Source organism: Ixodes scapularis, unplaced genomic scaffold (assembly GCF_016920785.2).
Source record: "Ixodes scapularis isolate PalLabHiFi unplaced genomic scaffold, ASM1692078v2 PGA_scaffold2__306_contigs__length_199485367, whole genome shotgun sequence".
NCBI classification, from domain to species: Eukaryota; Metazoa; Arthropoda; class Arachnida; order Ixodida; family Ixodidae; genus Ixodes; species Ixodes scapularis.
Window position 1 is genome coordinate 175,224,470 of NW_024609857.1, and position 12,765 is coordinate 175,237,234.

Genomic DNA, 12,765 nt, shown 5'->3' on the forward strand with positions numbered 1-12,765 from the left:
CTCAGCCACTTCAAAACATCCCACATTAGTCATGGGTACCTTACGAGGTGTGATCAAAAAGTTCTGAGACTGATTTTGTAGCGTAAACGAAGAGGGCAGCACAGTGATGCGCACGCAGAAGTTTGAAGGCAGGGAACTTCCTGGCATCACTATGCCAGGGGGCGTCGTTCTGGGAATATTTGGAACTGCGCTATATGAGGGCTGATCATTTAATTCCGGGACAGATTTTTTGCGAGTTGACGAGTCGACTTACAAGCTAGTTAGTCTTGTCTCCTTCGAAGTATTGTCCTTGTGCATGTACGCACTTATTCCAGTGTTCCTGCCAGTGAAGAAAGCACCTCTGGTAATCACTTTTTGTAAGGGCCCTCATTTGTCTCGTCGTGTTGGCATGCACCTCTTCATTGTCGTCGAATCGGCGACCTTTCATTGTTTTCTTTAGTTGCGGGAACAAGAAGAAGTCGCATGGAGCAAGGTCAGGGGGAGGGGAGGGTGTTGGAGGGACGGAATGTTGTGTTTCGCCAGAAATTCATTTGTGGCCACAGCTCTGTGAGCTGGGGCATTTTCATGGTGTAGGATCCATTTGCCGGAACGCCTCTTCTCAAGGCGATGTCTGCGCACAGTGTCGCAGAGGCGTGGCAGCACTGTTTTGTGGAATTTCTTGTTTACTGACTGGCCTCTAGGGACATACTCATAATGAACGAGACCGTCTATGTCGAAGAATGCAATCAACATGGTCTTGAGAAAACGGTTAAAGTGCAGGAGAGAGAGAGAGAAGCAACTTTATTGAACCGAGCTTATTACGACGTCTTCTTAGACGCCGTTCATGGAAGTGGTTCCCTTGTCACGGGACCCATATGCTTCCCTAGCCGCCTGGCCCCTGGAGATCAGGACGAGTTGGTCTTCCAGTACGGGGCTGGTTAGCAAGGTCTCCCACCGCTCGGTAAGGGAGGATGAGGGATGGGGTAGTGGGGATGGTAAGTGGTGGGGGGATTGGCTTGACGAAATCGCATACTCCAATGACGTGTTGGAGCGTGCCTAACTGATTCTTGCAGAAATTACATTCCTTCTTGTGCCTTTCCGGGTTGGTGTAAGTTATACAGTAAAACCTCGTTATAACAAAATGGGATATAACAAACTAATGGATATAACAAAGCAATTGTAATTCCCCTTGCTTGCTAATAGTGAAGAAATTGACATTGGCTATAACAAACTAATGATTATAACAAAATAATTACGACCACTCCCTCAACTTTGTTATAACAAGGTTTTACTGTACATGATGATTGAAAACCTGAAACTGTCCCTTTTTTCTTTCTACTTCACGATTTTTCGTATTTCAAACCACAGTGTCAAGTTTTCAATCATCATGTTCTTGACGTTGGACTTCACCTGCCGCGCTTTCTTCGGTCGATGATGCAATTTTCCACTGGGAGGACATTTGCTTTGTTTCTGGGTCATACCCGTAAACCCAGCTTTCGTCACCTGTGATTACGGAGAACATAAAGTTTGGATTGTTTTGGACTCGCTCACGGAGGTCAGTGCAAATTGACACGCGATCATCCTTTTGCTCCACCGTCAGGAGACGGGGCACAAACTTTGCTGACACACGTCTCATTTGCAAATCTTCAGTCAGAATTTTCTGGCACGTACCGAATGCTATTTCAACATCCTCTGCGACCTCTCTGATTGTCAGACGTTGGTCAGCGCGAATGATTTCTCGCACACGTGCCACGGTCTGCTTGGTGTGGGAGGTGGACGGCGTGCCTGGACGGGGGTCGTGTTCAAAGGATTGGCGTCCATTTTAGAAACAGGAATACCACTCACATGTCTTTGATCGACTTAGGCAGGACTCTCCGAAAGCTGCTTGCAACATTTTGTACGTTTCAGCACTAGTTTTTCCAAGACAGAAACAGAAATTGCTGCACACGCTGCTGAACTTTCTCCTCCATCTTGAAATGCTACGCACACTGCAGGTAGACGTTTTTTTAGAGGCTTCCACAGAGTGAATGCGGGGAGATAACGGCTTCCAGTTATGCTTTTAAACTTGCACAGAGTTGCCATCTGTCCTGCCTTGTTGCCACTTTGCTGTAGATTATAGCTTCCCCCCCCCCCAAAAATCAGTCCCGGAATTAAATGATCAGCCCTCGTACGAGTTTGTTTGACCATATGCACGAGCATAATGACAATCTCTCCTCAAACTGCAAACGAAAATGAGAGCGAACATCAATTTTACGTCAAAGTCGGCAAATTTAAATCGGAGACCTCTGAAATGATTTAGAAGGCTTATGTCAAAAAGCAGTGAGGTGTGCAAGGTGAAATGGATGGGTGGGCTAGTTGGTACATGTTTACCTTGTAAAGGGCCTAAAAAACGAAAACATGAGGAATCGAAGATAAAGTGAGTAGGCAGGTGAGCTGGTTGATGTTACACATTGCGTATGTGTGTTGTCCCCTTTTTTCATCTGTCGTCTCCGGTTTTTCAAAAATGTGTAACACGAGGAAGACGAGACACGACCAAGTGCTAACTTACAACTGAACGTTTATTGAAACACACTTACTATTTGTACACAAATTCAGGATCTCGAGACAAAAAGGCAAACCCTTTCTCAGTTAAGTGCACTGACGGTGCACTTGCGCAGCTATTCTCGCCCTTAACTCTAATGCAGTAGGCCTCAAACAATTCTTTCTCAGTTTTGTTTTTTAGTTTTCTAACCATTTTTGTTTTTGTCAAGATTAGGCGCACGCGGACACTTATCGCAGTGAATTGCTAGATTGCCCAATGCGGAACTTCTAGCAGATAGGGCATGCTCGAGGGCCCTGTCGATGACGCACTTGCCCATTTTCCCTATATATGTTTTTCCACCAGTCATAGGTATTTCGTAGACAACTGACGTTGCGCATTCAATGAACTGCGTGGCATGTTTCTTAATGCAAGCCTCAGTTTTTTGTCCTTGTTGTTACCTCTTGAGCACAAACAGTACAGTTTCGACGGCGCAGAGAACACCACGGGTACCTAAAAGTGTGCGGCGACTCTCTTTCGGCTGTGGGACAGCCCGTGAATGGAGAGGACTACCACCGGTCTTGTATTTTTTCTCTGTTCGGCTGCTTCCCCTCTGTTTCTTTCTTTTTACTTTTAAAACGAGGGTTTCTGCAGCTTTTTTCAAAGAACGCTCTGGATAGCCCACTGTTAAGGTGCCTGATCAAGAAAGCTTTTTCCCATGTTATGGTTACACGACTTGTCTAGGGAGACTCTCAACTTCTGCCCACTCCAAATTAGTGAAATGAGGGATTTTTTTTTTAAATTTATGTTTGATAATTTATGATATGTTGTGTTCTGGTAGGAATGTCACAAAGAGACATTGTTTGCGAAGGCAAGCATCTGTCGTGGCCGCTTGGCTGCTCTAAATGGGCTGGCCTTTTATTTGAGATATAAGCGACAATGTAGGTGGCACTAAGAGCCATACAAAACAGTACATAACAATTTCTACTTTGATTGCAATTCTAGCAGTCAAAGTTTCGTTCCATTCACTTCGCGGCAGGCACTGTAACGTTCGTTGAAGAAAACAATTTCCGGCTTCTGACCCCCCGACACTCTTCAGGAACATGTATTGTCATACTGCACAGCGTGGGCACTTCGAATTTGATTGTGTAGTGAGACAATTTTTGGATGCTGTCTTGTCACCCCATTAATTCCTCTTTCATAAAACATTAATATTTTTTGGATATGTGCGTGAGGTCTTTTAAGAGCCAAAATGAGCACATCCACCAACAGCGTATCTGCACACTCATCAATCCATGAAGATGTGCCTACCCTTGTGTGGTGGATACGCATAGGGAGAACTAACCCCACCTTAAGTTTAAAAAAACAGTTACGAGACATTGTATCTGCAATAGGTGAGTACCTTGTGCCCTGCTCCCAATAGGACCTGACGGGCATTTTCATCAGTCCCATTTGTAGGTAATACCAATATACTGCTCAAGTTCCAAAGCAGTGGTATTGACCAAACTTCCATACTTATGTGTACGGAAAAATATAAAACAAATATTGAAAAAAAGCAAAGTGGAATTAGGCCTCTGTACTAAGGAGTATGACACAAATTTGAGACTAACAATAAAATCATAGTGTAAATGATAAAACTATAACGCCTCAAGTAGCGCCCACTGTATCAAAAACGCTGCGCTCAAAATTGAGACGCTATCGACGAGCCAAGAGAATCGAGATGTGACCAATTATCATCTCCTGCGGTCACACCACTAATGTAGAATAACGGTTGTGCAGTCGTTAGGTAAAAAAAGATATCTACTCATCATTTTTCGTCTAAAAAGATCTCGTCAGGATGCCAGCCCGCTCGCTGTCCGTATTGGCCATCTTCCATAAGCGTCCAGAAGACACCAGGCGGCGCTTTTTATGACTAGACATGCGTGAAAATTCCTTTTACTGTATCAAAAGTGATGCTATGGGTTTTCCATTTAGGTGCATACCAATATACACAAATCCGAGATTTTAGGTTTTGAAATCTGTGTAGCAAATATGATACGCTGGGTGCTGTGGTGTTTAAGGACTATTACCAGACGTTTATAGCAGTCTTGCTGCCTATCTAGGACTTTTGTCTCCTCCCAGTGAATGCTACAGTCTATACACTGGGAAACATGCTTAGCTAACTCTGAATACTAATTCTTGTTTTTAACCGCTCTCTTGTGCTCACATAGTCTTATCATTAATACACCCCGCAGTCTGACCCACATAACTAGCACCATAACTCCCAGGTACTTCGTACACAACTCCATGATCGCAAGCCACTGACAACTCTTGTGTTTCTTCGGACACCTCAAACTATCTGACAGAAAGGGCAATAACCTATCCAATCGAAAGTCAGGTTTGATAACCACGGTCACTCCGAATGTTTCCGCGATCGCCTTCAGATTATGCGAAATATTGTGAAAATAGCGCAGCAGACAAGCTTGCTCTTGTCTGCTCCCACAACTTCCCGCATAGTAGCCCCATTCAGTAGCCGAAAGACCACACCCGACACAAACTCCATATTATAGTTCGCCAAATTAATTCTTTGAAGTTGTTTCTCCAGGCCAAAACTTAACCGGTGTGTACAAAAAAATTTTACAGCATTCATTAAGACAGACTTGACCACACCACTCTTTACAGCATACGTGCCTCTACCCTTGCTTTAGCTATATGCATCTGCACGTTGGGGAAATTTATTTATCACTAATGACTTTATTTATCATCACTCAGTCCTGCTGGTTCAGTAGCCACCACTCCGCTTTGGTGTAATCCTGTATTTTCTGTCAGGATATTGGTCAGGCTATCTCCCACCGCAGCAACATCCACCTTCTCAGCACCCCATAGAACAAGGTAGCTGCAAATGAAATGGCCAAATGTCACACGCCTAATAACATTTTGTTCAGCCTAGCAATCCCAATTCTGATTTCATGGCGTGCCTCAAAGTGGGCACTCCTCAGGTAGCGAATGATTGGATGTCATAGAAAAACTGTACTTTTATGTCCATAAAAAACACTGTAAAAGACAGTGCTTCATAGTAGCAAGTTACATCATGCCTCTATATCGTAAAAAAAAAAAAAAAAAAAAAAAAAAAAAAAAAAGCAGGTGGCACAGTTTGATGCTGACGCGATGTGACTAACCCGGGCAAGTCCAAATTCAACTACACCGCAGTAACAGCACACTACCTGTCTGGTATCATGAGATAACACTGACACTATAACGTAACGTTTACGAACTGGAAACACACTGAAGTTTCGGATCACTCTTCACTTGAGATGAGAAGGACAGTCTCAGTGACTGGCCGTTGGAAAGTTTTTAGTTTTCCTCTGGTTGCCGTCTTGATCTCTACTTTTCACATGTTTCCGTTTGCACTCGGGAAAGTGTTCACAATCACACCCATAGGCCACTCGTCACGGTAAACTTGTTTGTCCCTTAGGAGCTCAATGTCACCTTCCTTGAGGTCTCGATGGCTATCCTGGCACTTGCGACGGCTCTGAAACGTTGTCAAGAACTCATGTCGCAAACAGTGTTAAAAGGAGTCTGCCAACCACTGCACTTGACGCCACTGACTTCTGTAAAGATTTTCGACTTTGGACTTGACGGTTGGTAACATGTCTCTATCAACCTTCTGGGTGAGGAGTGTAGACAGAGACAAGATGTCCCAGCATTCCGGATCCATTGAAACAGGAACAAGTGGTTTAGCACTTTTGATTGTTGCAACCTCTGTCGAAAATGTCACCAGAACCTCACGGCTGAGTTGGCTCTGTCTGTGTTTCAACAACATTGAATCCAATATACGACGTGCGATTCTAATCACCCGCTCCCAAGCTCCTCAGAAGTGAGTCGATGAGGGGGGTTGAACACCCAACTGCAATTTGGGCTTGAAAGGAATGCTTGCACTTTGTCGTTGTCGAGACCACTAGTCCTCAGGTTGAGCCCTGAACATGCTCTGACGAAATTGGTTCCACAGTTGGATTGCAGCTGTTTTGCAGGTCCCCTGGGTGCGAAAAATCTCCTGAGCGTTAATAAAACTTGAAGCATCCATGCACTTCAATGTGGACCGCCCGAACGCTTACGCACGTAAACAGCACAGCCCAGCGTTTGCGGCTGGCTTCTCTACCTCTAGTTCGAAGTGCAGTCACGTTCCATGGTCCGAAAACGTCAACCCCCACATATGTGAATGCAGGTTCTGTACTGAGTCGATCAACTGGCAGGTCTGCCAGTTGATCCAGCTGTCTTCCTTGCAGCCTGCAGCACATGACACACCCGTGTATGTACGACGCTATTCAGCGTTTTGCTGCGATGATCCAGAAACCTGCGGCTCTGCATTGCTCCCTCAGTAATGTGCCCACCTTGATGCTTGATCCGCTCATGGTATTACCTTATGAGCAGCAAGGCGACGTGGGGTTTACCAGGTATGATGAGAGGTCTCCGCTCCTCTTGACTCAGCTGTGCGTTGTCAAGGCGACCACTGACTCTCAGCAAACCCTTGTCGTCAATACAATGATCCAGTTTCCAAAGTGGACTTGGTTTCCGGACTCCTCTCCTGTGACAGACACGCGAGCTCATTTGCATGTGCGTCTAGTTGGACGGAGCGAATGATGAGATTCTTCGCAAGAGACAAATGTTCCACAGATAGTTGTCCTGTTCAAAGGCAGCCACGTGGTAGATCAGCTGCTTCGGCATGAGAAGGGTGCCAAAAGTTGTCAGCAGCACGTATAAGGTATGCCACTGCACGCATCAGTCTAGGCCATCTTGGAAAACGACTGAAATGATTAGTCCCGAGTCCATTTGTGGTCACACTGGTGGCTGAAACGCTTGCTTCGGGCCGGATTTCGGCATCAGTGTTTGGGTCTATCAGCACAAACTTGTTCTGTAAGACGCATGAAGACTCTTCTTTACGATTTAAGAACTCTGGACCAGTCAGCCAAGCCGTCTCCCTCAGCCGGGCTGCAGGCACGAATCTTGTAGCAAGATCAACAGGATTTGCATCAGACCGAGCATAAAATAAAATTTTGATTGCAACATCTCTGCAACATGATTAACACATCTACGGTCTATTTAATAATACATTTTATCTACACCTAAAACGATACTGAACCTGTGCTACTAGAGTCTGAAAATAGCCTTTGGCTTTTTAAGTGTGATGATCTGAGTTAATCAAAGCTTGTGATTCAATAACTTGAGTTTGAATTCCACTTTTACCAAGTGGCTGAGATCATTTCATTTCCCCCCCCCCCCCCCTCTTATAAACCAATTTGATTGTTGACCGAGGTGGCACCTTGCTGGGGACAAGCTCAATGCCAACCGGCTGTCACAGATCAAGAAATTAGTTTCAGTTGAAAGCTTTGTGGTACCAGCTCACATTAAACAGTGCAACATGCCTTTAACAGCTACGGAGCAGTTCAAACCACTTGGTCCCAGTTGGCTATCCGGGGTACAAGTTAAAGGCACCTGGTCACAGTTTACCTAAAATTGAAACCAGTTCCCTTCTTACTGGGACCAGTTGACCTGGAATTGAAATCAGTTGAACTGGAACCAGGTGAACTGGGACCAGTTGAAGGCGACTAATCCCTGTTCACCTGGAATTAAAACCAGTTCCCTTCTGACTGGGACCAGTTGACCTGGAATTGAAACCAGTTGCTTTCTAACTGGAACCAGTTGTCCTGGAATTAAAACCAGTTGCCTTCCAACTGGGACCAGTTGACTTCTAACTGGAACCAGTTGACCTGGAATTGGAACCAGTTACTTTCCCAACTGGGACCAGTTGAAACCAGTTTGGACCATTTCGAACCAGTTAGATTCCCAACTTGGTACAGTTACAAATTTTCACCTGGGACCATACATGTCACTTGGCAATTTCTGTGAGTTTTTCAGGCAGCTTGTCAGCGTTTACAATTGCATCCACTTGTTGAGCCATTAATGCCTGTGCAACAATTTGTAGTGGCGCTCCTTTAGCTGCTGTTACAAGGTTGAGGATGCTCCCATTGCCAAACTCTGAGACAAAGGCTGAATGTGCCCTCAGAGGGCCCATCTGTTGTGCCGCCTTTCCAAGGTGAAGCAGTTGGCGAATGTTAAATGCATAAAGGATTCACCATACAGGCTTGTGCCACTAGCCACACACTGTTGCAGAAGGTACTCTGAAGCATAAGAAGACAAATGAACAAAATGTACAGACAAAAATGAACTAGAGAACGTTACTTATTGTAATTAACACCCTAAGACACCGAAACAAAAAAACAAAATGAGCATAACAACATATAACGGCAGGGCTTCTTGCATGTGTGCTGTCCTGTATGTTTTGTCTTTAATCCCAGCACTTTGCCAACAAGGTAGAGGGGCTTAGAGCGATACACACAGGTAAAAGTGACCCCCACCCGGTCGCTTGTATCCATTTGCCTAGACGCCCAGGGGGGCAAGGAAAGAAAAAGAGGGAGAGGAGGAAAGGGAGGAGGGAAGAATACCGCGATTGGCTGACGCAGTTATGTGGCACGCCTGCGCTATGGGCTCTTCTAAGCTGCGTGCAGCCCCCATCCCCCCGCTACCACCATTGAGCAGACGCTACGCGTTTTAGAATACTACGTGCCCGTCGAAGAAGTGTTGTGGTGCAGTGCTAGATATTGGAAGATATCGTTGGTGTGAAAGTACATATCATACGCTCACAGGTCTCAATGCTGACTGGGCAGCTATGCTACGGCCGCTTTATGCTTTATGCTGTAGCGTTCACGTATGCCAGGATGGAAGGCTGTGTTTAGGCCTAAGGACCTGCGACCGCAGCCAGCATTCCGAAGTTATTTACGGCCTGGAAATAAACCCAGCTCGTTTGCCTTTCACTAAACCGCCCAGTGTAGGTACTCGTTTTCACATCCGCCCAACGCCGCCGCGGTGTTGTGTATTCTGCCCTAACGCAATGCCTAACTCGCTGCTCGGCAGCATTATTCACGGGCGTAACATTGTTCGTTTGTTGCCGGCCTCAACAGGAATTGCGCCAGTATGTGAGATGCCAACCCAGGTAAAATTTTTGCAAGTGGGACCACTTGAAGTGGTTTATCGAACAGGGACCACTTGGCAAGTGGGAGGCTAGTGGGACCACTTGAAGTGGGACCGCTTGAAGTGGGACCGCCTGAAGTGGGACCGCCTGAAGTGGGACCGCCTGAAGTGGGACCTCTTGAAGTGGGACCGCTTGGCGAGCGGAATCGCTTGGCAAGTGGGACCGCTTCTGGATTTTCAGTGAGTTCAGAGTCGGGGTTTGGAATCTGTTTTATTAAAGCCTTTAAATCATACATAAAAATAATGTCATAACATCCGTCACTCATGTATAATACGAAAAAAAAATTACATGAACATATGCAGGTACTGAGAATTAACAGGCCGGGATGGTGGCTAGGGAGGGGGGCATAGCACACATTGTTAAAAATTTTCATATTGTGTTGAGGTTAGCAGCTTGGTAATGCCTTGAAGCTAACTTGACACTTGCTGACTGAACATTATATTTGCTCAAAAACATAGAATTACCCAAAGTGTGAGTAATAGCTCCAGAAGCCGCAAACTCGGCCACAGGCTCCAAGTGGACCTCTCGTATTGCAGCAAACTGCGAAACATGTTAATTAAGAAAAATGCAAAAGAAACACCAGGCATGAGCAGAAATGAAACAGGCTACTTGACCAGCAAACAAAAACAAAAAAATATTCCCAGTGATAAATTGCCACAAATAAACACACTGCAACTTCTTCACACAAAATTAAAACAATAGACGTTTTTCAGTCACATGGGTTCTATATCTGGCATGGGGGACACAAAATAATGGGACACCTCAACCTAGAGCATGCGAGGAAATATAGGTTAGGCAAAACAAAAATGTGTGAAAATCACAGATTTTTCGTGAACACCTTCCAGCGACGTGGAGAGATATCAACAGTGCTTTAATGCATACCGGAAGTGTCAACATTCAAGGCTGCACCCTTGTGGAAAGAGGCACATACAATGATAGTGAAACCAACAAATATACACATAGTCCTACTCAAACAAGAAAAAACCAGCAGACGAAACAGCAACAATGACTGGGATAGAATATTGTTAAATTTTATGAGTTCTACATTGGCATCTCATAATTGCAAACTTATGTGACAGGGGCATCATACAATGTAAAAGGTGTGCAAGTGGCATGATAATGGAAAATGAAAGCTAGTAACTAAAATATAGTAGATACCTTTTTAAACATTCTAATCATTTGGCTGTCACAGTGAGGCACCTGCAATCCTATGAAAGAAAATCTGTCAAACCTTGAATTCCTTAAAACAAATAGCACTATAAGTTTTGATTCCATAAAATTAAAACTTTTAAAAGTGTATTCACGACTCCAGCGAAACCATAGGGGGCACGTTGGTCAGGCAAAATGGCAAACGAAAGGAAGTCGTTTTCGTCGTTCAACACGTGAACCACCACTGCAGCGTAAAATGTGTGTTATGAAAGCAAAGTGCTTCTTGGATGGTAAAAACCTTCTAGTCGGTGCGTAGAAATGACACGGCGGAAGCATAAAAATAATTACTGGAAACAATGTTAGTTTCTATGCTGGCTACGAGAACCAAGCAGTGATAGCAGACGACAGTCTAAACGACCTCCTTTCTTGAGCTTCTCAATGTTGCCACTACGCGGCAGCGATTTCACTGGAGTCGCCAATAGTCCATATACTGCCATTAAAAAATGGGGTAAATAAAAAAAAATCTGACATATACAAAGGTGGTTACATTACATATTTTGCCGCTTCAGGCTTTTGCGCACATCTTGTATCTTTTGGGAGAGGATGGTAGAAATGTTATCGATGGCGTCTGCAACTGGGACCCCAGCCCTCGTGCCCCAGTGTGTTACTGTCTCTGTAAAGTAGCAACAAGCAAATTCAGTCGGGCGCAAGTAATGCACCCATAAAATAGAACATGACTTCACTTACCAATCACAAGAGCGACTTTCTCAGGGGTCATCTCTTTCCGCAAGATGGCGTCGGGCTTGTGGTAGTCTTTTGGGGCTAATTTGCCCCCATAAGTGCGGTCTGCCAGCCCCTGACGTGCCCAAAGTGCCTGAGCTATCTATGTCCTTAGCCACGAGTGCTGGCTTCCGTTGGCCCAAGGCTTTTTTTGCCTGGTGGGCTTCGATAGTGATGCCACTTTTCAGATGGAACTGTGAATAGAAGCAGTATAGACATAAATTAGGGGCAACCTCAGGGAAATGCTATTTATATGCTTACCCTGCCACCGCCTACATCTGAAGGGTGCATGGCCTGCAGCTCGCGGGTCAGCCACTGAGGAGAGGTGAAGGTTCCACAAGTATGTTTTACCAAAATCTTGTTAACTTCTCCATTAATTTTAGGGGACACTAGTGTCTCACTGATGCAGATATTATACCTATTGCTGGTGGTGAGGCCAGGACTGCACTCCTGGGCTGGTTGGTCAGTGATAGATGACATCTTGGAGGGGTCCTCGGGTCCTCGGAGGGGTCCTCGGGGAGGTCCTCGGGGGGGTCCTCGGGGGGGTCCTCGGGGGGGTCCTCGGAGGGGTCCTCGGAGGGGTCCTCGGAGGGTTCCTCGGAGGACTTCTTGGGGGCAGAGCCATCTGACTAACGGCAGGGGCCCTTGGGGGGTTGCTAGGAGGCACCGTTCTCCGTGCACTTGGCCCTGCCGTCGGTTGAAGTGATGTGCAAACTGAAACAGATACATACTCCTTCGAGTCCCTGAAGAGAACAGTACAGCACAGATACCAGGTTATAGATAGACCACTGCAAAATATTGGTTACACGGTGTACACAAATATTCCTGAAAATTGAACTGTGACTGCCCTGAGCATTAAATTACATGGAGTAACTTTCAGTATAAGGTCGCTATCTCCTTACCTTGATGAACTGCCTGTGTTCCTGGCAGCAGAACAGGCCCCCTGGACTCCAGCATCTCCTTAACTAAAACAAATGAATAACCACCCCTTAGTTTGAACTCCCTGGTAGAAACCTCTATAAGAAATTCAACCCAGAGTTAAAAGTGAAGTCACCAAATTATCAATCCGCCAATACCTTAAGCAGCAGTATTATGATGCAACTTTCTATTTGACAAAGAAGATGAAAATGTGCACAATCCGTGGTATCAAGAAATGAATTACCTAAAACATTTTCTATCCAAGGCACACCAGTCCCCAAGACTATGCTCGTAAGAATCACAGGCACTATTATGAACATCAGATCACCATATTTGTACTTACGCGTTGCCA

General features: G+C 45.3%; 1 pseudogene; it reads right to left on the bottom strand.

Annotated features, from left to right (window-relative positions):
- Positions 1–11,202: 11,202 nt before the first annotated feature.
- LOC121836666 lies at positions 11,203–11,777 on the bottom strand (annotated as a pseudogene).
- Between the last annotated feature and the right edge of the window lie 988 nt (positions 11,778–12,765).